This window comes from Hypomesus nipponensis, chromosome 20 (assembly GCF_054491055.1).
Source record: "Hypomesus nipponensis isolate SF chromosome 20, ASM5449105v1, whole genome shotgun sequence".
Classification (NCBI taxonomy): domain Eukaryota; kingdom Metazoa; phylum Chordata; class Actinopteri; order Osmeriformes; family Osmeridae; genus Hypomesus; species Hypomesus nipponensis.
The window spans coordinates 189351-207500 of record NC_140380.1 but is presented as its reverse complement, the minus strand read 5'-3'; the positions used below and the strand labels follow the sequence as shown (position 1 = coordinate 207500).

Below are 18150 nucleotides of genomic sequence, written 5' to 3'. Positions count from 1 at the left end.
AAGTGAATGAGCAAAAGAGCATACAGCACCTGGTATTCCCAGGCGGTCTCCCATCCAAGTACTAACCAGGCCCGACCCTGCTTAGCTTCCGAGATCAGACGTGATCGGGCGTTGCCAGGCTGGTATGGCCGTACGAAATAAGTTGACAACCATAGGCTACTTATCCATATACAGATTTAGCAATTGACAATGCAAGGTGGTCTCTCTCTCTCTCTCTCTCTCGTGTCAAAATGAAAACAGCTTCCAGCCCCTTTCATGAAGGACTACTTGTGCATATTGCAAGATGTCAGTTTCTAAGTGAATGAGCAAAAGAGCATACAGCACCTGGTATTCCCAGGCGGTCTCCCATCCAAGTACTAACCAGGCCCGACCCTGCTTAGCTTCCGAGATCAGACGTGATCGGGCGTTGCCAGGCTGGTATGGCCGTACGAAATAAGTTGACAACCATAGGCTACTTATCCATATACAGATTTAGCAATTGACAATGCAAGGTGGTCTCTCTCTCTCTCTCTCTCTCTCTCTCTCGTGTCAAAATGAAAACAGCTTCCAGCCCCTTTCATGAAGGACTACTTGTGCATATTGCAAGATGTCAGTTTCTAAGTGAATGAGCAAAAGAGCATACAGCACCTGGTATTCCCAGGCGGTCTCCCATCCAAGTACTAACCAGGCCCGACCCTGCTTAGCTTCCGAGATCAGACGTGATCGGGCGTTGCCAGGCTGGTATGGCCGTACGAAATAAGTTGACAACCATAGGCTACTTATCCATATACAGATTTAGCAATTGACAATGCAAGGTGGTCTCTCTCTCTCTCTCGTGTCAAAATGAAAACAGCTTCCAGCCCCTTTCATGAAGGACTACTTGTGCATATTGCAAGATGTCAGTTTCTAAGTGAATGAGCAAAAGAGCATACAGCACCTGGTATTCCCAGGCGGTCTCCCATCCAAGTACTAACCAGGCCCGACCCTGCTTAGCTTCCGAGATCAGACGAGATCGGGCGTTGCCAGGCTGGTATGGCCGTACGAAATAAGTTGACAACCATAGGCTACTTATCCATATACAGATTTAGCAATTGACAATGCAAGGTAGTCTCTCTCTCTCTCTCTCTCTCTCGTGTCAAAATGAAAACAGCTTCCAGCCCCTTTCATGAAGGACTACTTGTGCATATTGCAAGATGTCAGTTTCTAAGTGAATGAGCAAAAGAGCATACAGCACCTGGTATTCCCAGGCGGTCTCCCATCCAAGTACTAACCAGGCCCGACCCTGCTTAGCTTCCGAGATCAGACGAGATCGGGCGTTGCCAGGCTGGTATGGCCGTACGAAATAAGTTGACAACCATAGGCTACTTATCCATATACAGATTTAGCAATTGACAATGCAAGGTGGTCTCTCTCTCTCTCTCTCGTGTCAAAATGAAAACAGCTTCCAGCCCCTTTCATGAAGGACTACTTGTGCATATTGCAAGATTTCAGTTTCTAAGTGAATGAGCAAAAGAGCATACAGCACCTGGTATTCCCAGGCGGTCTCCCATCCAAGTACTAACCAGGCCCGACCCTGCTTAGCTTCCGAGATCAGACGTGATCGGGCGTTGCCAGGCTGGTATGGCCGTACGAAATAAGTTGACAACCATAGGCTACTTATCCATATACAGATTTAGCAATTGACAATGCAAGGTGGTCTCTCTCTCTCTCTCTCTCTCGTGTCAAAATGAAAACAGCTTCCAGCCCCTTTCATGAAGGACTACTTGTGCATATTGCAAGATGTCAGTTTCTAAGTGAATGAGCAAAAGAGCATACAGCACCTGGTATTCCCAGGCGGTCTCCCATCCAAGTACTAACCAGGCCCGACCCTGCTTAGCTTCCGAGATCAGACGTGATCGGGCGTTGCCAGGCTGGTATGGCCGTACGAAATAAGTTGACAACCATAGGCTACTTATCCATATACAGATTTAGCAATTGACAATGCAAGGTGGTCTCTCTCTCTCTCTCTCTCTCTCTCTCTCTCGTGTCAAAATGAAAACAGCTTCCAGCCCCTTTCATGAAGGACTACTTGTGCATATTGCAAGATGTCAGTTTCTAAGTGAATGAGCAAAAGAGCATACAGCACCTGGTATTCCCAGGCGGTCGGTCTCCCATCCAAGTACTAACCAGGCCCGACCCTGCTTAGCTTCCGAGATCAGACGTGATCGGGCGTTGCCAGGCTGGTATGGCCGTACGAAATAAGTTGACAACCATAGGCTACTTATCCATATACAGATTTAGCAATTGACAATGCAAGGTAGTCTCTCTCTCTCTCTCTCTCTCTCTCTCTCTCTCTCTCTCTCTCTCTCTCTCTCTCTCTCTCTCTCTCTCTCTCTCTCTCTCTCTCTCTCGTGTCAAAATGAAAACAGCTTCCAGCCCCTTTCATGAAGGACTACTTGTGCATATTGCAAGATGTCAGTTTCTAATTGAATGAGCAAAAGAGCATACAGCACCTGGTATTCCCAGGCGGTCTCCCATCCAAGTACTAACCAGGCCCGACCCTGCTTAGCTTCCGAGATCAGACGAGATCGGGCGTTGCCAGGCTGGTATGGCCGTACGAAATAAGTTGACAACCATAGGCTACTTATCCATATACAGATTTAGCAATTGACAATGCAAGGTAGTCTCTCTCTCTCTCTCTCTCGTGTCAAAATGAAAACAGCTTCCAGCCCCTTTCATGAAGGACTACTTGTGCATATTGCAAGATGTCAGTTTCTAATTGAATGAGCAAAAGAGCATACAGCACCTGGTATTCCCAGGCGGTCTCCCATCCAAGTACTAACCAGGCCCGACCCTGCTTAGCTTCCGAGATCAGACGAGATTGGGCGTTGCCAGGCTGGTATGGCCGTACGAAATAAGTTGACAACCATAGGCTACTTATCCATATACAGATTTAGCAATTGACAATGCAAGGTGGTCTCTCTCTCTCTCTCTCTCTCTCGTGTCAAAATGAAAACAGCTTCCAGCCCCTTTCATGAAGGACTACTTGTGCATATTGCAAGATGTCAGTTTCTAAGTTAATGAGCAAAAGAGCATACAGCACCTGGTATTCCCAGGCGGTCTCCCATCCAAGTACTAACCAGGCCCGACCCTGCTTAGCTTCCGAGATCAGACGAGATCGGGCGTTGCCAGGCTGGTATGGCCGTACGAAATAAGTTGACAACCATAGGCTACTTATCCATATACAGATTTAGCAATTGACAATGCAAGGTGGTCTCTCTCTCTCTCTCTCGTGTCAAAATGAAAACAGCTTCCAGCCCCTTTCATGAAGGACTACTTGTGCATATTGCAAGATTTCAGTTTCTAAGTGAATGAGCAAAAGAGCATACAGCACCTGGTATTCCCAGGCGGTCTCCCATCCAAGTACTAACCAGGCCCGACCCTGCTTAGCTTCCGAGATCAGACGAGATCGGGCGTTGCCAGGCTGGTATGGCCGTACGAAATAAGTTGACAACCATAGGCTACTTATCCATATACAGATTTAGCAATTGACAATGCAAGGTGGTCTCTCTCTCTCTCTCTCTCTCGTGTCAAAATGAAAACAGCTTCCAGCCCCTTTCATGAAGGACTACTTGTGCATATTGCAAGATTTCAGTTTCTAAGTGAATGAGCAAAAGAGCATACAGCACCTGGTATTCCCAGGCGGTCTCCCATCCAAGTACTAACCAGGCCCGACCCTGCTTAGCTTCCGAGATCAGACGAGATCGGGCGTTGCCAGGCTGGTATGGCCGTACGAAATAAGTTGACAACCATAGGCTACTTATCCATATACAGATTTAGCAATTGACAATGCAAGGTGGTCTCTCTCTCTCTCTCTCTCTCTCTCTCTCTCTCTCTCTCTCTCTCTCTCTCTCTCTCTCTCTCTCTCTCTCTCTCTCTCTCTCTCTCTCTCTCGTGTCAAAATGAAAACAGCTTCCAGCCCCTTTCATGAAGGACTACTTGTGCATATTACAAGATGTCAGTTTCTAAGTGAATGAGCAAAAGAGCATACAGCACCTGGTATTCCCAGGCGGTCTCCCATCCAAGTACTAACCAGGCCCGACCCTGCTTAGCTTCCGAGATCAGACGAGAGCGGGCGTTGCCAGGCTGGTATGGCCGTACGAAATAAGTTGACAACCATAGGCTACTTATCCATATACAGATTTAGCAATTGACAATGCAAGGTGGTCTCTCTCTCTCTCTCTCGTGTCAAAATGAAAACAGCTTCCAGCCCCTTTCATGAAGGACTACTTGTGCATATTGCAAGATGTCAGTTTCTAAGTGAATGAGCAAAAGAGCATACAGCACCTGGTATTCCCAGGCGGTCTCCCATCCAAGTACTAACCAGGCCCGACCCTGCTTAGCTTCCGGGATCAGACGAGATCGGGCGTTGCCAGGCTGGTATGGCCGTACGAAATAAGTTGACAACCATAGGCTACTTATCCATATACAGATTTAGCAATTGACAATGCAAGGTAGTCTCTCTCTCTCTCTCTCTCTCTCTCTCTCTCGTGTCAAAATGAAAACAGCTTCCAGCCCCTTTCATGAAGGACTACTTGTGCATATTGCAAGATGTCAGTTTCTAAGTGAATGAGCAAAAGAGCATACAGCACCTGGTATTCCCAGGCGGTCTCCCATCCAAGTACTAACCAGGCCCGACCCTGCTTAGCTTCCGAGATCAGACGAGAGCGGGCGTTGCCAGGCTGGTATGGCCGTACGAAATAAGTTGACAACCATAGGCTACTTATCCATATACAGATTTAGCAATTGACAATGCAAGGTGGTCTCTCTCTCTCTCTCTCGTGTCAAAATGAAAACAGCTTCCAGCCCCTTTCATGAAGGACTACTTGTGCATATTGCAAGATGTCAGTTTCTAAGTGAATGAGCAAAAGAGCATACAGCACCTGGTATTCCCAGGCGGTCTCCCATCCAAGTACTAACCAGGCCCGACCCTGCTTAGCTTACGAGATCAGACGTGATCGGGCGTTGCCAGGCTGGTATGGCCGTACAAAATAAGTTGACAACCATAGGCTACTTATCCATATACAGATTTGGCATTTGACAATGCAAGGTGGTCTCTCTCTCTCTCTCTCTCTCTCTCTCTCTCTCTCTCTCTCTCTCTCGTGTCAAAATGAAAACAGTTTCCAGCCCCTTTCATGAAGGACTACTTGTGCATATTGCAAGATGTCAGTTTCTAAGTGAATGAGCAAAAGTGCATACAGCACCTGGTATTCCCAGGCGGTCTCCCATCCAAGTACTAACCAGGCCCGACCCTGCTTAGCTTCCGAGATCAGACGAGATCGGGCGTTGCCAGGCTGGTATGGCCGTACGAAATAAGTTGACAACCATAGGCTACTTATCCATATACAGATTTAGCAATTGACAATGCAAGGTAGTCTCTCTCTCTCTCTCGTGTCAAAATGAAAACAGCTTCCAGCCCCTTTCATGAAGGACTACTTGTGCATATTGCAAGATGTCAGTTTCTAAGTGAATGAGCAAAAGAGCATACAGCACCTGGTATTCCCAGGCGGTCTCCCATCCAAGTACTAACCAGGCCCGACCCTGCTTAGCTTCCGAGATCAGACGAGATCGGGCGTTGCCAGGCTGGTATGGCCGTACGAAATAAGTTGACAACCATAGGCTACTTATCCATATACAGATTTAGCAATTGACAATGCAAGGTGGTCTCTCTCTCTCTCTCTCGTGTCAAAATGAAAACAGCTTCCAGCCCCTTTCATGAAGGACTACTTGTGCATATTGCAAGATGTCAGTTTCTAAGTGAATGAGCAAAAGAGCATACAGCACCTGGTATTCCCAGGCGGTCTCCCATCCAAGTACTAACCAGGCCCGACCCTGCTTAGCTTCCGAGATCAGACGAGATCGGGCGTTGCCAGGCTGGTATGGCCGTACGAAATAAGTTGACAACCATAGGCTACTTATCCATATACAGATTTAGCAATTGACAATACAAGGTAGTCTCTCTCTCTCTCTCTCTCTCTCTCTCGTGTCAAAATGAAAACAGCTTCCAGCCCCTTTCATGAAGGACTACTTGTGCATATTGCAAGATGTCAGTTTCTAAGTGAATGAGCAAAAGAGCATACAGCACCTGGTATTCCCAGGCGGTCTCCCATCCAAGTACTAACCAGGCCCGACCCTGCTTAGCTTACGAGATCAGACGTGATCGGGCGTTGCCAGGCTGGTATGGCCGTACGAAATAAGTTGACAACCATAGGCTACTTATCCATATACAGATTTAGCAATTGACAATGCAAGGTGGTCTCTCTCTCTCTCTCTCTCTCTCTCTCTCGTGTCAAAATGAAAACAGCTTCCAGCCCCTTTCATGAAGGACTACTTGTGCATATTGCAAGATGTCAGTTTCTAAGTGAATGAGCAAAAGAGCATACAGCACCTGGTATTCCCAGGCGGTCTCCCATCCAAGTACTAACCAGGCCCGACCCTGCTTAGCTTCCGAGATCAGGCGTTGCCAGGCTGGTATGGCCGTACTAAATAAGTTGACAACCATAGGCTACTTATCCATATACAGATTTAGCAATTGACAATGCAAGGTAGTCTCTCTCTCTCTCTCTCGTGTCAAAATGAAAACAGCTTCCAGCCCCTTTCATGAAGGACTACTTGTGCATATTGCAAGATGTCAGTTTCTAAGTGAATGAGCAAAAGAGCATACAGCACCTGGTATTCCCAGGCGGTCTCCCATCCAAGTACTAACCAGGCCCGACCCTGCTTAGCTTCCGAGATCAGACGAGATCGGGCATTGCCAGGCTGGTATGGCCGTACGAAATAAGTTGACAACCATAGGCTACTTATCCATATACAGATTTAGCAATTGAAAATGCAAGGTAGTCTCTCTCTCTCTCTCTCTCGTGTCAAAATGAAAACAGCTTCCAGCCCCTTTCATGAAGGACTACTTGTGCATATTGCAAGATTTCAGTTTCTAAGTGAATGAGCACAAGAGCATACAGCACCTGGTATTCCCAGGCGGTCTCCCATCCAAGTACTAACCAGGCCCGACCCTGCTTAGCTTCCGAGATCAGACGAGATCGGGCGTTGCCAGGCTGGTATGGCCGTACGAAATAAGTTGACAACCATAGGCTACTTATCCATATACAGATTTAGCAATTGACAATGCAAGGTAGTCTCTCTCTCTCTCTCTCTCTCTCTCTCGTGTCAAAATGAAAACAGCTTCCAGCCCCTTTCATGAAGGACTACTTGTGCATATTGCAAGATGTCAGTTTCTATGTGAATGAGCAAAAGAGCATACAGCACCTGGTATTCCCAGGCGGTCTCCCATCCAAGTACTAACCAGGCCCGACCCTGCTTAGCTTCCGAGATCAGACGTGATCGGGCGTTGCCAGGCTGGTATGGCCGTACGAAATAAGTTGACAACCATAGGCTACTTATCCATATACAGATTTAGCAATTGACAATGCAAGGTGGTCTCTCTCTCTCTCTCTCTCTCTCTCGTGTCAAAATGAAAACAGCTTCCAGCCCCTTTCATGAAGGACTACTTGTGCATATTGCAAGATGTCAGTTTCTAAGTGAATGAGCAAAAGAGCATACAGCACCTGGTATTCCCAGGCGGTCTCCCATCCAAGTACTAACCAGGCCCGACCCTGCTTAGCTTCCGAGATCAGACGTGATCGGGCGTTGCCAGGCTGGTATGGCCGTACGAAATAAGTTGACAACCATAGGCTACTTATCCATATACAGATTTAGCAATTGACAATGCAAGGTGGTCTCTCTCTCTCTCTCTCTCTCTCTCTCGTGTCAAAATGAAAACAGCTTCCAGCCCCTTTCATGAAGGACTACTTGTGCATATTGCAAGATGTCAGTTTCTAAGTGAATGAGCAAAAGAGCATACAGCACCTGGTATTCCCAGGCGGTCTCCCATCCAAGTACTAACCAGGCCCGACCCTGCTTAGCTTACGAGATCAGACGTGATCGGGCGTTGCCAGGCTGGTATGGCCGTACGAAATAAGTTGACAACCATAGGCTACTTATCCATATACAGATTTGGCATTTGACAATGCAAGGTGGTCTCTCTCTCTCTCTCTCTCTCTCTCTCTCTCTCTCGTGTCAAAATGAAAACAGTTTCCAGCCCCTTTCATGAAGGACTACTTGTGCATATTGCAAGATTTCAGTTTCTAAGTGAATGAGCAAAAGAGCATACAGCACCTGGTATTCCCAGGCGGTCTCCCATCCAAGTACTAACCAGGCCCGACCCTGCTTAGCTTCCGAGATCAGACGAGATCGGGCGTTGCCAGGCTGGTATGGCCGTACGAAATAAGTTGACAACCATAGGCTACTTATCCATATACAGATTTAGCAATTGACAATGCAAGGTAGTCTCTCTCTCTCTCTCGTGTCAAAATGAAAACAGCTTCCAGCCCCTTTCATGAAGGACTACTTGTGCATATTGCAAGATGTCAGTTTCTAAGTGAATGAGCAAAAGAGCATACAGCACCTGGTATTCCCAGGCGGTCTCCCATCCAAGTACTAACCAGGCCCGACCCTGCTTAGCTTCCGAGATCAGACGAGATCGGGCGTTGCCAGGCTGGTATGGCCGTACGAAATAAGTTGACAACCATAGGCTACTTATCCATATACAGATTTAGCAATTGACAATGCAAGGTAGTCTCTCTCTCTCTCTCTCTCGTGTCAAAATGAAAACAGCTTCCAGCCCCTTTCATGAAGGACTACTTGTGCATATTGCAAGATTTCAGTTTCTAAGTGAATGAGCAAAAGAGCATACAGCACCTGGTATTCCCAGGCGGTCTCCCATCCAAGTACTAACCAGGCCCGACCCTGCTTAGCTTCCGAGATCAGACGAGATCGGGCGTTGCCAGGCTGGTATGGCCGTACTAAATAAGTTGACAACCATAGGCTACTTATCCATATACAGATTTAGCAATTGACAATGCAAGGTGGTCTCTCTCTCTCTCTCTCGTGTCAAAATGAAAACAGCTTCCAGCCCCTTTCATGAAGGACTACTTGTGCATATTGCAAGATGTCAGTTTCTAAGTGAATGAGCAAAAGAGCATACAGCACCTGGTATTCCCAGGCGGTCTCCCATCCAAGTACTAACCAGGCCCGACCCTGCTTAGCTTCCGAGATCAGACGAGATCGGGCGTTGCCAGGCTGGTATGGCCGTACGAAATAAGTTGACAACCATAGGCTAATTATCCATATACAGATTTAGCAATTGACAATGCAAGGTAGTCTCTCTCTCTCTCTCTCTCGTGTCAAAATGAAAACAGCTTCCAGCCCCTTTCATGAAGGACTACTTGTGCATATTGCAAGATTTCAGTTTCTAAGTGAATGAGCAAAAGAGCATACAGCACCTGGTATTCCCAGGCGGTCTCCCATCCAAGTACTAACCAGGCCCGACCCTGCTTAGCTTCCGAGATCAGACGAGATCGGGCGTTGCCAGGCTGGTATGGCCGTACTAAATAAGTTGACAACCATAGTCTACTTATCCATATACAGATTTAGCAATTGACAATGCAAGGTGGTCTCTCTCTCTCTCTCTCGTGTCAAAATGAAAACAGCTTCCAGCCCCTTTCATGAAGGACTACTTGTGCATATTGCAAGATGTCAGTTTCTAAGTGAATGAGCAAAAGAGCATACAGCACCTGGTATTCCCAGGCGGTCTCCCATCCAAGTACTAACCAGGCCCGACCCTGCTTAGCTTCCGAGATCAGACGAGATCGGGCGTTGCCAGGCTGGTATGGCCGTACGAAATAAGTTGACAACCATAGGCTACTTATCCATATACAGATTTGGCATTTGACAATGCAAGGTGGTCTCTCTCTCTCTCTCTCTCTCTCTCTCTCTCTCTCTCTCTCTCGTGTCAAAATGAAAACAGTTTCCAGCCCCTTTCATGAAGGACTACTTGTGCATATTGCAAGATTTCAGTTTCTAAGTGAATGAGCAAAAGAGCATACAGCACCTGGTATTCCCAGGCGGTCTCCCATCCAAGTACTAACCAGGCCCGACCCTGCTTAGCTTCCGAGATCAGACGAGATCGGGCGTTGCCAGGCTGGTATGGCCGTACGAAATAAGTTGACAACCATAGGCTACTTATCCATATACAGATTTAGCAATTGACAATGCAAGGTAGTCTCTCTCTCTCTCTCGTGTCAAAATGAAAACAGCTTCCAGCCCCTTTCATGAAGGACTACTTGTGCATATTGCAAGATGTCAGTTTCTAAGTGAATGAGCAAAAGAGCATACAGCACCTGGTATTCCCAGGCGGTCTCCCATCCAAGTACTAACCAGGCCCGACCCTGCTTAGCTTCCGAGATCAGACGAGATCGGGCGTGGCCAGGCTGGTATGGCCGTACGAAATAAGTTGACAACCATAGGCTACTTATCCATATACAGATTTGGCATTTGACAATGCAAGGTGGTCTCTCTCTCTCTCTCTCTCTCTCTCTCTCTCTCTCTCTCGTGTCAAAATGAAAACAGTTTCCAGCCCCTTTCATGAAGGACTACTTGTGCATATTGCAAGATTTCAGTTTCTAAGTGAATGAGCAAAAGAGCATACAGCACCTGGTATTCCCAGGCGGTCTCCCATCCAAGTACTAACCAGGCCCGACCCTGCTTAGCTTCCGAGATCAGACGAGATCGGGCGTTGCCAGGCTGGTATGGCCGTACGAAATAAGTTGACAACCATAGGCTACTTATCCATATACAGATTTAGCAATTGACAATGCAAGGTAGTCTCTCTCTCTCTCTCGTGTCAAAATGAAAACAGCTTCCAGCCCCTTTCATGAAGGACTACTTGTGCATATTGCAAGATGTCAGTTTCTAAGTGAATGAGCAAAAGAGCATACAGCACCTGGTATTCCCAGGCGGTCTCCCATCCAAGTACTAACCAGGCCCGACCCTGCTTAGCTTACGAGATCAGACGTGATCGGGCGTTGCCAGGCTGGTATGGCCGTACGAAATAAGTTGACAACCATAGGCTACTTATCCATATACAGATTTAGCAATTGACAATGCAAGGTGGTCTCTCTCTCTCTCTCTCGTGTCAAAATGAAAACAGCTTCCAGCCCCTTTCATGAAGGACTACTTGTGCATATTGCAAGATGTCAGTTTCTAAGTGAATGAGCAAAAGAGCATACAGCACCTGGTATTCCCAGGCGGTCTCCCATCCAAGTACTAACCAGGCCCGACCCTGCTTAGCTTCCGAGATCAGGCGTTGCCAGGCTGGTATGGCCGTACGAAATAAGTTGACAACCATAGGCTACTTATCCATATACAGATTTAGCAATTGACAATGCAAGGTAGTCTCTCTCTCTCTCTCTCTCTCTCGTGTCAAAATGAAAACAGCTTCCAGCCCCTTTCATGAAGGACTACTTGTGCATATTGCAAGATGTCAGTTTCTAAGTGAATGAGCAAAAGAGCATACAGCACCTGGTATTCCCAGGCGGTCTCCCATCCAAGTACTAACCAGGCCCGACCCTGCTTAGCTTACGAGATCAGACGTGATCGGGCGTTGCCAGGCTGGTATGGCCGTACGAAATAAGTTGACAACCATAGGCTACTTATCCATATACAGATTTAGCAATTGACAATGCAAGGTGGTCTCTCTCTCTCTCTCTCTCTCTCTCTCTCTCTCTCTCTCTCTCGTGTCAAAATGAAAACAGCTTCCAGCCCCTTTCATGAAGGACTACTTGTGCATATTGCAAGATGTCAGTTTCTAAGTGAATGAGCAAAAGAGCATACAGCACCTGGTATTCCCAGGCGGTCTCCCATCCAAGTACTAACCAGGCCCGACCCTGCTTAGCTTCCGAGATCAGACGTGATCGGGCGTTGCCAGGCTGGTATGGCCGTACGAAATAAGTTGACAACCATAGGCTACTTATCCATATACAGATTTAGCAATTCACAATGCAAGGTGGTCTCTCTCTCTCTCTCTCTCTCTCTCTCTCGTGTCAAAATGAAAACAGCTTCCAGCCCCTTTCATGAAGGACTACTTGTGCATATTGCAAGATGTCAGTTTCTAAGTGAATGAGCAAAAGAGCATACAGCACCTGGTATTCCCAGGCGGTCTCCCATCCAAGTACTAACCAGGCCCGACCCTGCTTAGCTTCCGAGATCAGACGAGATCGGGCGTTGCCAGGCTGGTATGGCCGTACGAAATAAGTTGACAACCATAGGCTACTTATCCATATACAGATTTAGCAATTGACAATGCAAGGTAGTCTCTCTCTCTCTCTCTCTCTCTCGTGTCAAAATGAAAACAGCTTCCAGCCCCTTTCATGAAGGACTACTTGTGCATATTGCAAGATTTCAGTTTCTAAGTGAATGAGCAAAAGAGCATACAGCACCTGGTATTCCCAGGCGGTCTCCCATCCAAGTACTAACCAGGCCCGACCCTGCTTAGCTTCCGAGATCAGACGAGATCGGGCGTTGCCAGGCTGGTATGGCCGTACGAAATAAGTTGACAACCATAGGCTACTTATCCATATACAGATTTAGCAATTGACAATGCAAGGTAGTCTCTCTCTCTCTCTCTCTCTCTCTCTCTCGTGTCAAAATGAAAACAGCTTCCAGCCCCTTTCATGAAGGACTACTTGTGCATATTGCAAGATTTCAGTTTCTAAGTGAATGAGCAAAAGAGCATACAGCACCTGGTATTCCCAGGCGGTCTCCCATCCAAGTACTAACCAGGCCCGACCCTGCTTAGCTTCCGAGATCAGACGAGATCGGGCGTTGCCAGGCTGGTATGGCCGTACGAAATAAGTTGACAACCATAGGCTACTTATCCATATACAGATTTAGCAATTGACAATGCAAGGTGGTCTCTCTCTCTCTCTCTCTCTCTCTCGTGTCAAAATGAAAACAGCTTCCAGCCCCTTTCATGAAGGACTACTTGTGCATATTGCAAGATGTCAGTTTCTAAGTGAATGAGCAAAAGAGCATACAGCACCTGGTATTCCCAGGCGGTCTCCCATCCAAGTACTAACCAGGCCCGACCCTGCTTAGCTCACGAGATCAGACGTGATCGGGCGTTGCCAGGCTGGTATGGCCGTACGAAATAAGTTGACAACCATAGGCTACTTATCCATATACAGATTTGGCATTTGACAATGCAAGGTGGTCTCTCTCTCTCTCTCTCTCTCTCTCTCTCTCTCTCTCTCTCGTGTCAAAATGAAAACAGTTTCCAGCCCCTTTCATGAAGGACTACTTGTGCATATTGCAAGATTTCAGTTTCTAAGTGAATGAGCAAAAGAGCATACAGCACCTGGTATTCCCAGGCGGTCTCCCATCCAAGTACTAACCAGGCCCGACCCTGCTTAGCTTCCGAGATCAGACGAGATCGGGCGTTGCCAGGCTGGTATGGCCGTACGAAATAAGTTGACAACCATAGGCTACTTATCCATATACAGATTTAGCAATTGACAATGCAAGGTAGTCTCTCTCTCTCTCTCGTGTCAAAATGAAAACAGCTTCCAGCCCCTTTCATGAAGGACTACTTGTGCATATTGCAAGATGTCAGTTTCTAAGTGAATGAGCAAAAGAGCATACAGCACCTGGTATTCCCAGGCGGTCTCCCATCCAAGTACTAACCAGGCCCGACCCTGCTTAGCTTCCGAGATCAGACGAGATCGGGCGTTGCCAGGCTGGTATGGCCGTACGAAATAAGTTGACAACCATAGGCTACTTATCCATATACAGATTTAGCAATTGACAATGCAAGGTAGTCTCTCTCTCTCTCTCTCTCGTGTCAAAATGAAAACAGCTTCCAGCCCCTTTCATGAAGGACTACTTGTGCATATTGCAAGATTTCAGTTTCTAAGTGAATGAGCAAAAGAGCATACAGCACCTGGTATTCCCAGGCGGTCTCCCATCCAAGTACTAACCAGGCCCGACCCTGCTTAGCTTCCGAGATCAGACGAGATCGGGCGTTGCCAGGCTGGTATGGCCGTACTAAATAAGTTGACAACCATAGGCTACTTATCCATATACAGATTTAGCAATTGACAATGCAAGGTGGTCTCTCTCTCTCTCTCTCGTGTCAAAATGAAAACAGCTTCCAGCCCCTTTCATGAAGGACTACTTGTGCATATTGCAAGATGTCAGTTTCTAAGTGAATGAGCAAAAGAGCATACAGCACCTGGTATTCCCAGGCGGTCTCCCATCCAAGTACTAACCAGGCCCGACCCTGCTTAGCTTCCGAGATCAGACGAGATCGGGCGTTGCCAGGCTGGTATGGCCGTACGAAATAAGTTGACAACCATAGGCTACTTATCCATATACAGATTTAGCAATTGACAATGCAAGGTAGTCTCTCTCTCTCTCTCTCTCGTGTCAAAATGAAAACAGCTTCCAGCCCCTTTCATGAAGGACTACTTGTGCATATTGCAAGATTTCAGTTTCTAAGTGAATGAGCAAAAGAGCATACAGCACCTGGTATTCCCAGGCGGTCTCCCATCCAAGTACTAACCAGGCCCGACCCTGCTTAGCTTCCGAGATCAGACGAGATCGGGCGTTGCCAGGCTGGTATGGCCGTACTAAATAAGTTGACAACCATAGGCTACTTATCCATATACAGATTTAGCAATTGACAATGCAAGGTGGTCTCTCTCTCTCTCTCTCGTGTCAAAATGAAAACAGCTTCCAGCCCCTTTCATGAAGGACTACTTGTGCATATTGCAAGATGTCAGTTTCTAAGTGAATGAGCAAAAGAGCATACAGCACCTGGTATTCCCAGGCGGTCTCCCATCCAAGTACTAACCAGGCCCGACCCTGCTTAGCTTCCGAGATCAGACGAGATCGGGCGTTGCCAGGCTGGTATGGCCGTACGAAATAAGTTGACAACCATAGGCTACTTATCCATATACAGATTTGGCATTTGACAATGCAAGGTGGTCTCTCTCTCTCTCTCTCTCTCTCTCTCTCTCTCTCTCTCTCTCTCGTGTCAAAATGAAAACAGTTTCCAGCCCCTTTCATGAAGGACTACTTGTGCATATTGCAAGATTTCAGTTTCTAAGTGAATGAGCAAAAGAGCATACAGCACCTGGTATTCCCAGGCGGTCTCCCATCCAAGTACTAACCAGGCCCGACCCTGCTTAGCTTCCGAGATCAGACGAGATCGGGCGTTGCCAGGCTGGTATGGCCGTACGAAATAAGTTGACAACCATAGGCTACTTATCCATATACAGATTTAGCAATTGACAATGCAAGGTAGTCTCTCTCTCTCTCTCGTGTCAAAATGAAAACAGCTTCCAGCCCCTTTCATGAAGGACTACTTGTGCATATTGCAAGATGTCAGTTTCTAAGTGAATGAGCAAAAGAGCATACAGCACCTGGTATTCCCAGGCGGTCTCCCATCCAAGTACTAACCAGGCCCGACCCTGCTTAGCTTCCGAGATCAGACGAGATCGGGCGTTGCCAGGCTGGTATGGCCGTACGAAATAAGTTGACAACCATAGGCTACTTATCCATATACAGATTTGGCATTTGACAATGCAAGGTGGTCTCTCTCTCTCTCTCTCTCTCTCTCTCTCTCTCTCTCTCTCTCGTGTCAAAATGAAAACAGTTTCCAGCCCCTTTCATGAAGGACTACTTGTGCATATTGCAAGATTTCAGTTTCTAAGTGAATGAGCAAAAGAGCATACAGCACCTGGTATTCCCAGGCGGTCTCCCATCCAAGTACTAACCAGGCCCGACCCTGCTTAGCTTCCGAGATCAGACGAGATCGGGCGTTGCCAGGCTGGTATGGCCGTACGAAATAAGTTGACAACCATAGGCTACTTATCCATATACAGATTTAGCAATTGACAATGCAAGGTAGTCTCTCTCTCTCTCTCGTGTCAAAATGAAAACAGCTTCCAGCCCCTTTCATGAAGGACTACTTGTGCATATTGCAAGATGTCAGTTTCTAAGTGAATGAGCAAAAGAGCATACAGCACCTGGTATTCCCAGGCGGTCTCCCATCCAAGTACTAACCAGGCCCGACCCTGCTTAGCTTACGAGATCAGACGTGATCGGGCGTTGCCAGGCTGGTATGGCCGTACGAAATAAGTTGACAACCATAGGCTACTTATCCATATACAGATTTAGCAATTGACAATGCAAGGTGGTCTCTCTCTCTCTCTCTCTCTCGTGTCAAAATGAAAACAGCTTCCAGCCCCTTTCATGAAGGACTACTTGTGCATATTGCAAGATGTCAGTTTCTAAGTGAATGAGCAAAAGAGCATACAGCACCTGGTATTCCCAGGCGGTCTCCCATCCAAGTACTAACCAGGCCCGACCCTGCTTAGCTTCTGAGATCAGGCGTTGCCAGGCTGGTATGGCCGTACGAAATAAGTTGACAACCATAGGCTACTTATCCATATACAGATTTAGCAATTGACAATGCAAGGTAGTCTCTCTCTCTCTCTCTCTCTCTCGTGTCAAAATGAAAACAGCTTCCAGCCCCTTTCATGAAGGACTACTTGTGCATATTGCAAGATGTCAGTTTCTAAGTGAATGAGCAAAAGAGCATACAGCACCTGGTATTCCCAGGCGGTCTCCCATCCAAGTACTAACCAGGCCCGACCCTGCTCAGCTTCCGAGATCAGACGAGATCGGGCGTTGCCAGGCTGGTATGGCCGTACGAAATAAGTTGACAACCATAGGCTACTTATCCATATACAGATTTAGCAATTGACAATGCAAGGTAGTCTCTCTCTCTCTCTCTCTCTCTCTCTCTCTCTCTCGTGTCAAAATGAAAACAGCTTCCAGCCCCTTTCATGAAGGACTACTTGTGCATATTGCAAGATGTCAGTTTCTAAGTGAATGAGCAAAAGAGCATACAGCACCTGGTATTCCCAGGCGGTCTCCCATCCAAGTACTAACCAGGCCCGACCCTGCTTAGCTTACGAGATCAGACGTGATCGGGCGTTGCCAGGCTGGTATGGCCGTACGAAATAAGTTGACAACCATAGGCTACTTATCCATATACAGATTTAGCAATTGACAATGCAAGGTGGTCTCTCTCTCTCTCTCTCTCTCTCTCTCTCTCTCTCTCTCTCTCTCGTGTCAAAATGAAAACAGCTTCCAGCCCCTTTCATGAAGGACTACTTGTGCATATTGCAAGATGTCAGTTTCTAAGTGAATGAGCAAAAGAGCATACAGCACCTGGTATTCCCAGGCGGTCTCCCATCCAAGTACTAACCAGGCCCGACCCTGCTTAGCTTCCGAGATCAGACGTGATCGGGCGTTGCCAGGCTGGTATGGCCGTACGAAATAAGTTGACAACCATAGGCTACTTATCCATATACAGATTTAGCAATTCACAATGCAAGGTGGTCTCTCTCTCTCTCTCTCTCTCTCTCTCTCTCTCTCGTGTCAAAATGAAAACAGCTTCCAGCCCCTTTCATGAAGGACTACTTGTGCATATTGCAAGATGTCAGTTTCTAAGTGAATGAGCAAAAGAGCATACAGCACCTGGTATTCCCAGGCGGTCTCCCATCCAAGTACTAACCAGGCCCGACCCTGCTTAGCTTCCGAGATCAGACGAGATCGGGCGTTGCCAGGCTGGTATGGCCGTACGAAATAAGTTGACAACCATAGGCTACTTATCCATATACAGATTTAGCAATTGACAATGCAAGGTAGTCTCTCTCTCTCTCTCTCTCTCTCGTGTCAAAATGAAAACAGCTTCCAGCCCCTTTCATGAAGGACTACTTGTGCATATTGCAAGATTTCAGTTTCTAAGTGAATGAGCAAAAGAGCATACAGCACCTGGTATTCCCAGGCGGTCTCCCATCCAAGTACTAACCAGGCCCGACCCTGCTTAGCTTCCGAGATCAGACGAGATCGGGCGTTGCCAGGCTGGTATGGCCGTACGAAATAAGTTGACAACCATAGGCTACTTATCCATATACAGATTTAGCAATTGACAATGCAAGGTAGTCTCTCTCTCTCTCTCTCTCTCTCTCTCTCGTGTCAAAATGAAAACAGCTTCCAGCCCCTTTCATGAAGGACTACTTGTGCATATTGCAAGATGTCAGTTTCTAAGTGAATGAGCAAAAGAGCATACAGCACCTGGTATTCCCAGGCGGTCCAACCCAGTCTCATACTTCTGCGTATCTATGACACGGGTTGACGCACCTATTTCGCGTGCCATAGATACGCCAA

The 18150-nt window shown here is 47.2% G+C and overlaps 45 non-coding genes and 15 pseudogenes across 45 annotated transcripts; all 60 read right to left on the bottom strand.

The window, feature by feature from the left end:
• Positions 1-17: 17 nt before the first annotated feature.
• On the bottom strand, positions 18-136 carry LOC146238770 (5S ribosomal RNA). Its single transcript, XR_014738820.1, has one exon. It is a non-coding gene; the product is annotated as a 5S ribosomal RNA (ribosomal RNA).
• Positions 137-312: 176 nt separating this feature from the next.
• Positions 313-431, bottom strand: LOC146238769 (5S ribosomal RNA). Its single transcript, XR_014738819.1, has one exon. It is a non-coding gene; the product is annotated as a 5S ribosomal RNA (ribosomal RNA).
• A 184-nt stretch (positions 432-615) lies between these two features.
• Positions 616-734, bottom strand: LOC146238768 (5S ribosomal RNA). The gene has a single exon (XR_014738818.1). It is a non-coding gene; the product is annotated as a 5S ribosomal RNA (ribosomal RNA).
• Positions 735-904: 170 nt separating this feature from the next.
• On the bottom strand, positions 905-1023 carry LOC146238767 (5S ribosomal RNA). Its single transcript, XR_014735315.1, has one exon. It is a non-coding gene; the product is annotated as a 5S ribosomal RNA (ribosomal RNA).
• A 178-nt stretch (positions 1024-1201) lies between these two features.
• LOC146238766 (5S ribosomal RNA) lies at positions 1202-1320 on the bottom strand. Its single transcript, XR_014735314.1, has one exon. It is a non-coding gene; the product is annotated as a 5S ribosomal RNA (ribosomal RNA).
• A 172-nt stretch (positions 1321-1492) lies between these two features.
• Positions 1493-1611, bottom strand: LOC146238765 (5S ribosomal RNA). The gene has a single exon (XR_014738817.1). It is a non-coding gene; the product is annotated as a 5S ribosomal RNA (ribosomal RNA).
• A 176-nt stretch (positions 1612-1787) lies between these two features.
• On the bottom strand, positions 1788-1906 carry LOC146238764 (5S ribosomal RNA). The gene has a single exon (XR_014738816.1). It is a non-coding gene; the product is annotated as a 5S ribosomal RNA (ribosomal RNA).
• Positions 1907-2092: 186 nt separating this feature from the next.
• On the bottom strand, positions 2093-2215 carry LOC146238763 (5S ribosomal RNA; annotated as a pseudogene).
• A 244-nt stretch (positions 2216-2459) lies between these two features.
• LOC146238762 (5S ribosomal RNA) lies at positions 2460-2578 on the bottom strand. Its single transcript, XR_014735313.1, has one exon. It is a non-coding gene; the product is annotated as a 5S ribosomal RNA (ribosomal RNA).
• Positions 2579-2752: 174 nt separating this feature from the next.
• LOC146238761 (5S ribosomal RNA) lies at positions 2753-2871 on the bottom strand (annotated as a pseudogene).
• A 178-nt stretch (positions 2872-3049) lies between these two features.
• LOC146238760 (5S ribosomal RNA) lies at positions 3050-3168 on the bottom strand. The gene has a single exon (XR_014735312.1). It is a non-coding gene; the product is annotated as a 5S ribosomal RNA (ribosomal RNA).
• Positions 3169-3340: 172 nt separating this feature from the next.
• LOC146238759 (5S ribosomal RNA) lies at positions 3341-3459 on the bottom strand. The gene has a single exon (XR_014735311.1). It is a non-coding gene; the product is annotated as a 5S ribosomal RNA (ribosomal RNA).
• Positions 3460-3635: 176 nt separating this feature from the next.
• On the bottom strand, positions 3636-3754 carry LOC146238758 (5S ribosomal RNA). The gene has a single exon (XR_014735309.1). It is a non-coding gene; the product is annotated as a 5S ribosomal RNA (ribosomal RNA).
• Positions 3755-4002: 248 nt separating this feature from the next.
• Positions 4003-4121, bottom strand: LOC146238757 (5S ribosomal RNA; annotated as a pseudogene).
• A 172-nt stretch (positions 4122-4293) lies between these two features.
• LOC146238756 (5S ribosomal RNA) lies at positions 4294-4412 on the bottom strand. Its single transcript, XR_014735092.1, has one exon. It is a non-coding gene; the product is annotated as a 5S ribosomal RNA (ribosomal RNA).
• Positions 4413-4598: 186 nt separating this feature from the next.
• On the bottom strand, positions 4599-4717 carry LOC146238755 (5S ribosomal RNA; annotated as a pseudogene).
• Positions 4718-4889: 172 nt separating this feature from the next.
• On the bottom strand, positions 4890-5008 carry LOC146238754 (5S ribosomal RNA; annotated as a pseudogene).
• A 202-nt stretch (positions 5009-5210) lies between these two features.
• LOC146238753 (5S ribosomal RNA) lies at positions 5211-5329 on the bottom strand. Its single transcript, XR_014738716.1, has one exon. It is a non-coding gene; the product is annotated as a 5S ribosomal RNA (ribosomal RNA).
• A 170-nt stretch (positions 5330-5499) lies between these two features.
• Positions 5500-5618, bottom strand: LOC146238752 (5S ribosomal RNA). The gene has a single exon (XR_014735308.1). It is a non-coding gene; the product is annotated as a 5S ribosomal RNA (ribosomal RNA).
• Positions 5619-5790: 172 nt separating this feature from the next.
• On the bottom strand, positions 5791-5909 carry LOC146238751 (5S ribosomal RNA). The gene has a single exon (XR_014735307.1). It is a non-coding gene; the product is annotated as a 5S ribosomal RNA (ribosomal RNA).
• Positions 5910-6091: 182 nt separating this feature from the next.
• Positions 6092-6210, bottom strand: LOC146238750 (5S ribosomal RNA; annotated as a pseudogene).
• A 184-nt stretch (positions 6211-6394) lies between these two features.
• On the bottom strand, positions 6395-6503 carry LOC146238749 (5S ribosomal RNA; annotated as a pseudogene).
• A 172-nt stretch (positions 6504-6675) lies between these two features.
• On the bottom strand, positions 6676-6794 carry LOC146238748 (5S ribosomal RNA). Its single transcript, XR_014739876.1, has one exon. It is a non-coding gene; the product is annotated as a 5S ribosomal RNA (ribosomal RNA).
• Positions 6795-6968: 174 nt separating this feature from the next.
• On the bottom strand, positions 6969-7087 carry LOC146238747 (5S ribosomal RNA). The gene has a single exon (XR_014735306.1). It is a non-coding gene; the product is annotated as a 5S ribosomal RNA (ribosomal RNA).
• A 182-nt stretch (positions 7088-7269) lies between these two features.
• LOC146238746 (5S ribosomal RNA) lies at positions 7270-7388 on the bottom strand. The gene has a single exon (XR_014738815.1). It is a non-coding gene; the product is annotated as a 5S ribosomal RNA (ribosomal RNA).
• A 180-nt stretch (positions 7389-7568) lies between these two features.
• On the bottom strand, positions 7569-7687 carry LOC146238745 (5S ribosomal RNA). Its single transcript, XR_014738814.1, has one exon. It is a non-coding gene; the product is annotated as a 5S ribosomal RNA (ribosomal RNA).
• Positions 7688-7869: 182 nt separating this feature from the next.
• On the bottom strand, positions 7870-7988 carry LOC146238744 (5S ribosomal RNA; annotated as a pseudogene).
• Positions 7989-8178: 190 nt separating this feature from the next.
• On the bottom strand, positions 8179-8297 carry LOC146238743 (5S ribosomal RNA). The gene has a single exon (XR_014735305.1). It is a non-coding gene; the product is annotated as a 5S ribosomal RNA (ribosomal RNA).
• Positions 8298-8467: 170 nt separating this feature from the next.
• Positions 8468-8586, bottom strand: LOC146238742 (5S ribosomal RNA). The gene has a single exon (XR_014735303.1). It is a non-coding gene; the product is annotated as a 5S ribosomal RNA (ribosomal RNA).
• Positions 8587-8760: 174 nt separating this feature from the next.
• On the bottom strand, positions 8761-8879 carry LOC146238741 (5S ribosomal RNA). Its single transcript, XR_014740302.1, has one exon. It is a non-coding gene; the product is annotated as a 5S ribosomal RNA (ribosomal RNA).
• Positions 8880-9051: 172 nt separating this feature from the next.
• On the bottom strand, positions 9052-9170 carry LOC146238740 (5S ribosomal RNA). Its single transcript, XR_014735302.1, has one exon. It is a non-coding gene; the product is annotated as a 5S ribosomal RNA (ribosomal RNA).
• A 174-nt stretch (positions 9171-9344) lies between these two features.
• Positions 9345-9463, bottom strand: LOC146238739 (5S ribosomal RNA). The gene has a single exon (XR_014740301.1). It is a non-coding gene; the product is annotated as a 5S ribosomal RNA (ribosomal RNA).
• A 172-nt stretch (positions 9464-9635) lies between these two features.
• Positions 9636-9754, bottom strand: LOC146238738 (5S ribosomal RNA). Its single transcript, XR_014735301.1, has one exon. It is a non-coding gene; the product is annotated as a 5S ribosomal RNA (ribosomal RNA).
• Positions 9755-9952: 198 nt separating this feature from the next.
• LOC146238737 (5S ribosomal RNA) lies at positions 9953-10071 on the bottom strand. Its single transcript, XR_014735300.1, has one exon. It is a non-coding gene; the product is annotated as a 5S ribosomal RNA (ribosomal RNA).
• A 170-nt stretch (positions 10072-10241) lies between these two features.
• Positions 10242-10360, bottom strand: LOC146238736 (5S ribosomal RNA). The gene has a single exon (XR_014739355.1). It is a non-coding gene; the product is annotated as a 5S ribosomal RNA (ribosomal RNA).
• A 194-nt stretch (positions 10361-10554) lies between these two features.
• Positions 10555-10673, bottom strand: LOC146238735 (5S ribosomal RNA). The gene has a single exon (XR_014735299.1). It is a non-coding gene; the product is annotated as a 5S ribosomal RNA (ribosomal RNA).
• A 170-nt stretch (positions 10674-10843) lies between these two features.
• On the bottom strand, positions 10844-10962 carry LOC146238734 (5S ribosomal RNA; annotated as a pseudogene).
• Positions 10963-11134: 172 nt separating this feature from the next.
• Positions 11135-11243, bottom strand: LOC146238733 (5S ribosomal RNA; annotated as a pseudogene).
• A 178-nt stretch (positions 11244-11421) lies between these two features.
• On the bottom strand, positions 11422-11540 carry LOC146238732 (5S ribosomal RNA; annotated as a pseudogene).
• Positions 11541-11738: 198 nt separating this feature from the next.
• Positions 11739-11857, bottom strand: LOC146238731 (5S ribosomal RNA). The gene has a single exon (XR_014738811.1). It is a non-coding gene; the product is annotated as a 5S ribosomal RNA (ribosomal RNA).
• Positions 11858-12041: 184 nt separating this feature from the next.
• Positions 12042-12160, bottom strand: LOC146238730 (5S ribosomal RNA). The gene has a single exon (XR_014735298.1). It is a non-coding gene; the product is annotated as a 5S ribosomal RNA (ribosomal RNA).
• Positions 12161-12338: 178 nt separating this feature from the next.
• On the bottom strand, positions 12339-12457 carry LOC146238729 (5S ribosomal RNA). Its single transcript, XR_014735297.1, has one exon. It is a non-coding gene; the product is annotated as a 5S ribosomal RNA (ribosomal RNA).
• Positions 12458-12641: 184 nt separating this feature from the next.
• LOC146238728 (5S ribosomal RNA) lies at positions 12642-12760 on the bottom strand. The gene has a single exon (XR_014735296.1). It is a non-coding gene; the product is annotated as a 5S ribosomal RNA (ribosomal RNA).
• A 180-nt stretch (positions 12761-12940) lies between these two features.
• Positions 12941-13059, bottom strand: LOC146238727 (5S ribosomal RNA; annotated as a pseudogene).
• A 196-nt stretch (positions 13060-13255) lies between these two features.
• LOC146238726 (5S ribosomal RNA) lies at positions 13256-13374 on the bottom strand. Its single transcript, XR_014735295.1, has one exon. It is a non-coding gene; the product is annotated as a 5S ribosomal RNA (ribosomal RNA).
• A 170-nt stretch (positions 13375-13544) lies between these two features.
• Positions 13545-13663, bottom strand: LOC146238725 (5S ribosomal RNA). The gene has a single exon (XR_014735294.1). It is a non-coding gene; the product is annotated as a 5S ribosomal RNA (ribosomal RNA).
• A 174-nt stretch (positions 13664-13837) lies between these two features.
• LOC146238724 (5S ribosomal RNA) lies at positions 13838-13956 on the bottom strand. Its single transcript, XR_014740300.1, has one exon. It is a non-coding gene; the product is annotated as a 5S ribosomal RNA (ribosomal RNA).
• A 172-nt stretch (positions 13957-14128) lies between these two features.
• LOC146238723 (5S ribosomal RNA) lies at positions 14129-14247 on the bottom strand. Its single transcript, XR_014735292.1, has one exon. It is a non-coding gene; the product is annotated as a 5S ribosomal RNA (ribosomal RNA).
• A 174-nt stretch (positions 14248-14421) lies between these two features.
• LOC146238722 (5S ribosomal RNA) lies at positions 14422-14540 on the bottom strand. Its single transcript, XR_014740298.1, has one exon. It is a non-coding gene; the product is annotated as a 5S ribosomal RNA (ribosomal RNA).
• A 172-nt stretch (positions 14541-14712) lies between these two features.
• Positions 14713-14831, bottom strand: LOC146238721 (5S ribosomal RNA). Its single transcript, XR_014735291.1, has one exon. It is a non-coding gene; the product is annotated as a 5S ribosomal RNA (ribosomal RNA).
• Positions 14832-15031: 200 nt separating this feature from the next.
• On the bottom strand, positions 15032-15150 carry LOC146238720 (5S ribosomal RNA). The gene has a single exon (XR_014735290.1). It is a non-coding gene; the product is annotated as a 5S ribosomal RNA (ribosomal RNA).
• A 170-nt stretch (positions 15151-15320) lies between these two features.
• Positions 15321-15439, bottom strand: LOC146238719 (5S ribosomal RNA). Its single transcript, XR_014735289.1, has one exon. It is a non-coding gene; the product is annotated as a 5S ribosomal RNA (ribosomal RNA).
• A 198-nt stretch (positions 15440-15637) lies between these two features.
• Positions 15638-15756, bottom strand: LOC146238718 (5S ribosomal RNA). The gene has a single exon (XR_014735288.1). It is a non-coding gene; the product is annotated as a 5S ribosomal RNA (ribosomal RNA).
• Positions 15757-15926: 170 nt separating this feature from the next.
• On the bottom strand, positions 15927-16045 carry LOC146238717 (5S ribosomal RNA; annotated as a pseudogene).
• A 176-nt stretch (positions 16046-16221) lies between these two features.
• On the bottom strand, positions 16222-16330 carry LOC146238716 (5S ribosomal RNA; annotated as a pseudogene).
• Positions 16331-16508: 178 nt separating this feature from the next.
• LOC146238715 (5S ribosomal RNA) lies at positions 16509-16627 on the bottom strand. Its single transcript, XR_014735128.1, has one exon. It is a non-coding gene; the product is annotated as a 5S ribosomal RNA (ribosomal RNA).
• A 190-nt stretch (positions 16628-16817) lies between these two features.
• On the bottom strand, positions 16818-16936 carry LOC146238714 (5S ribosomal RNA; annotated as a pseudogene).
• Positions 16937-17136: 200 nt separating this feature from the next.
• On the bottom strand, positions 17137-17255 carry LOC146238713 (5S ribosomal RNA). The gene has a single exon (XR_014738810.1). It is a non-coding gene; the product is annotated as a 5S ribosomal RNA (ribosomal RNA).
• Positions 17256-17445: 190 nt separating this feature from the next.
• On the bottom strand, positions 17446-17564 carry LOC146238712 (5S ribosomal RNA). The gene has a single exon (XR_014735286.1). It is a non-coding gene; the product is annotated as a 5S ribosomal RNA (ribosomal RNA).
• Positions 17565-17742: 178 nt separating this feature from the next.
• LOC146238711 (5S ribosomal RNA) lies at positions 17743-17861 on the bottom strand. The gene has a single exon (XR_014735285.1). It is a non-coding gene; the product is annotated as a 5S ribosomal RNA (ribosomal RNA).
• Between the last annotated feature and the right edge of the window lie 289 nt (positions 17862-18150).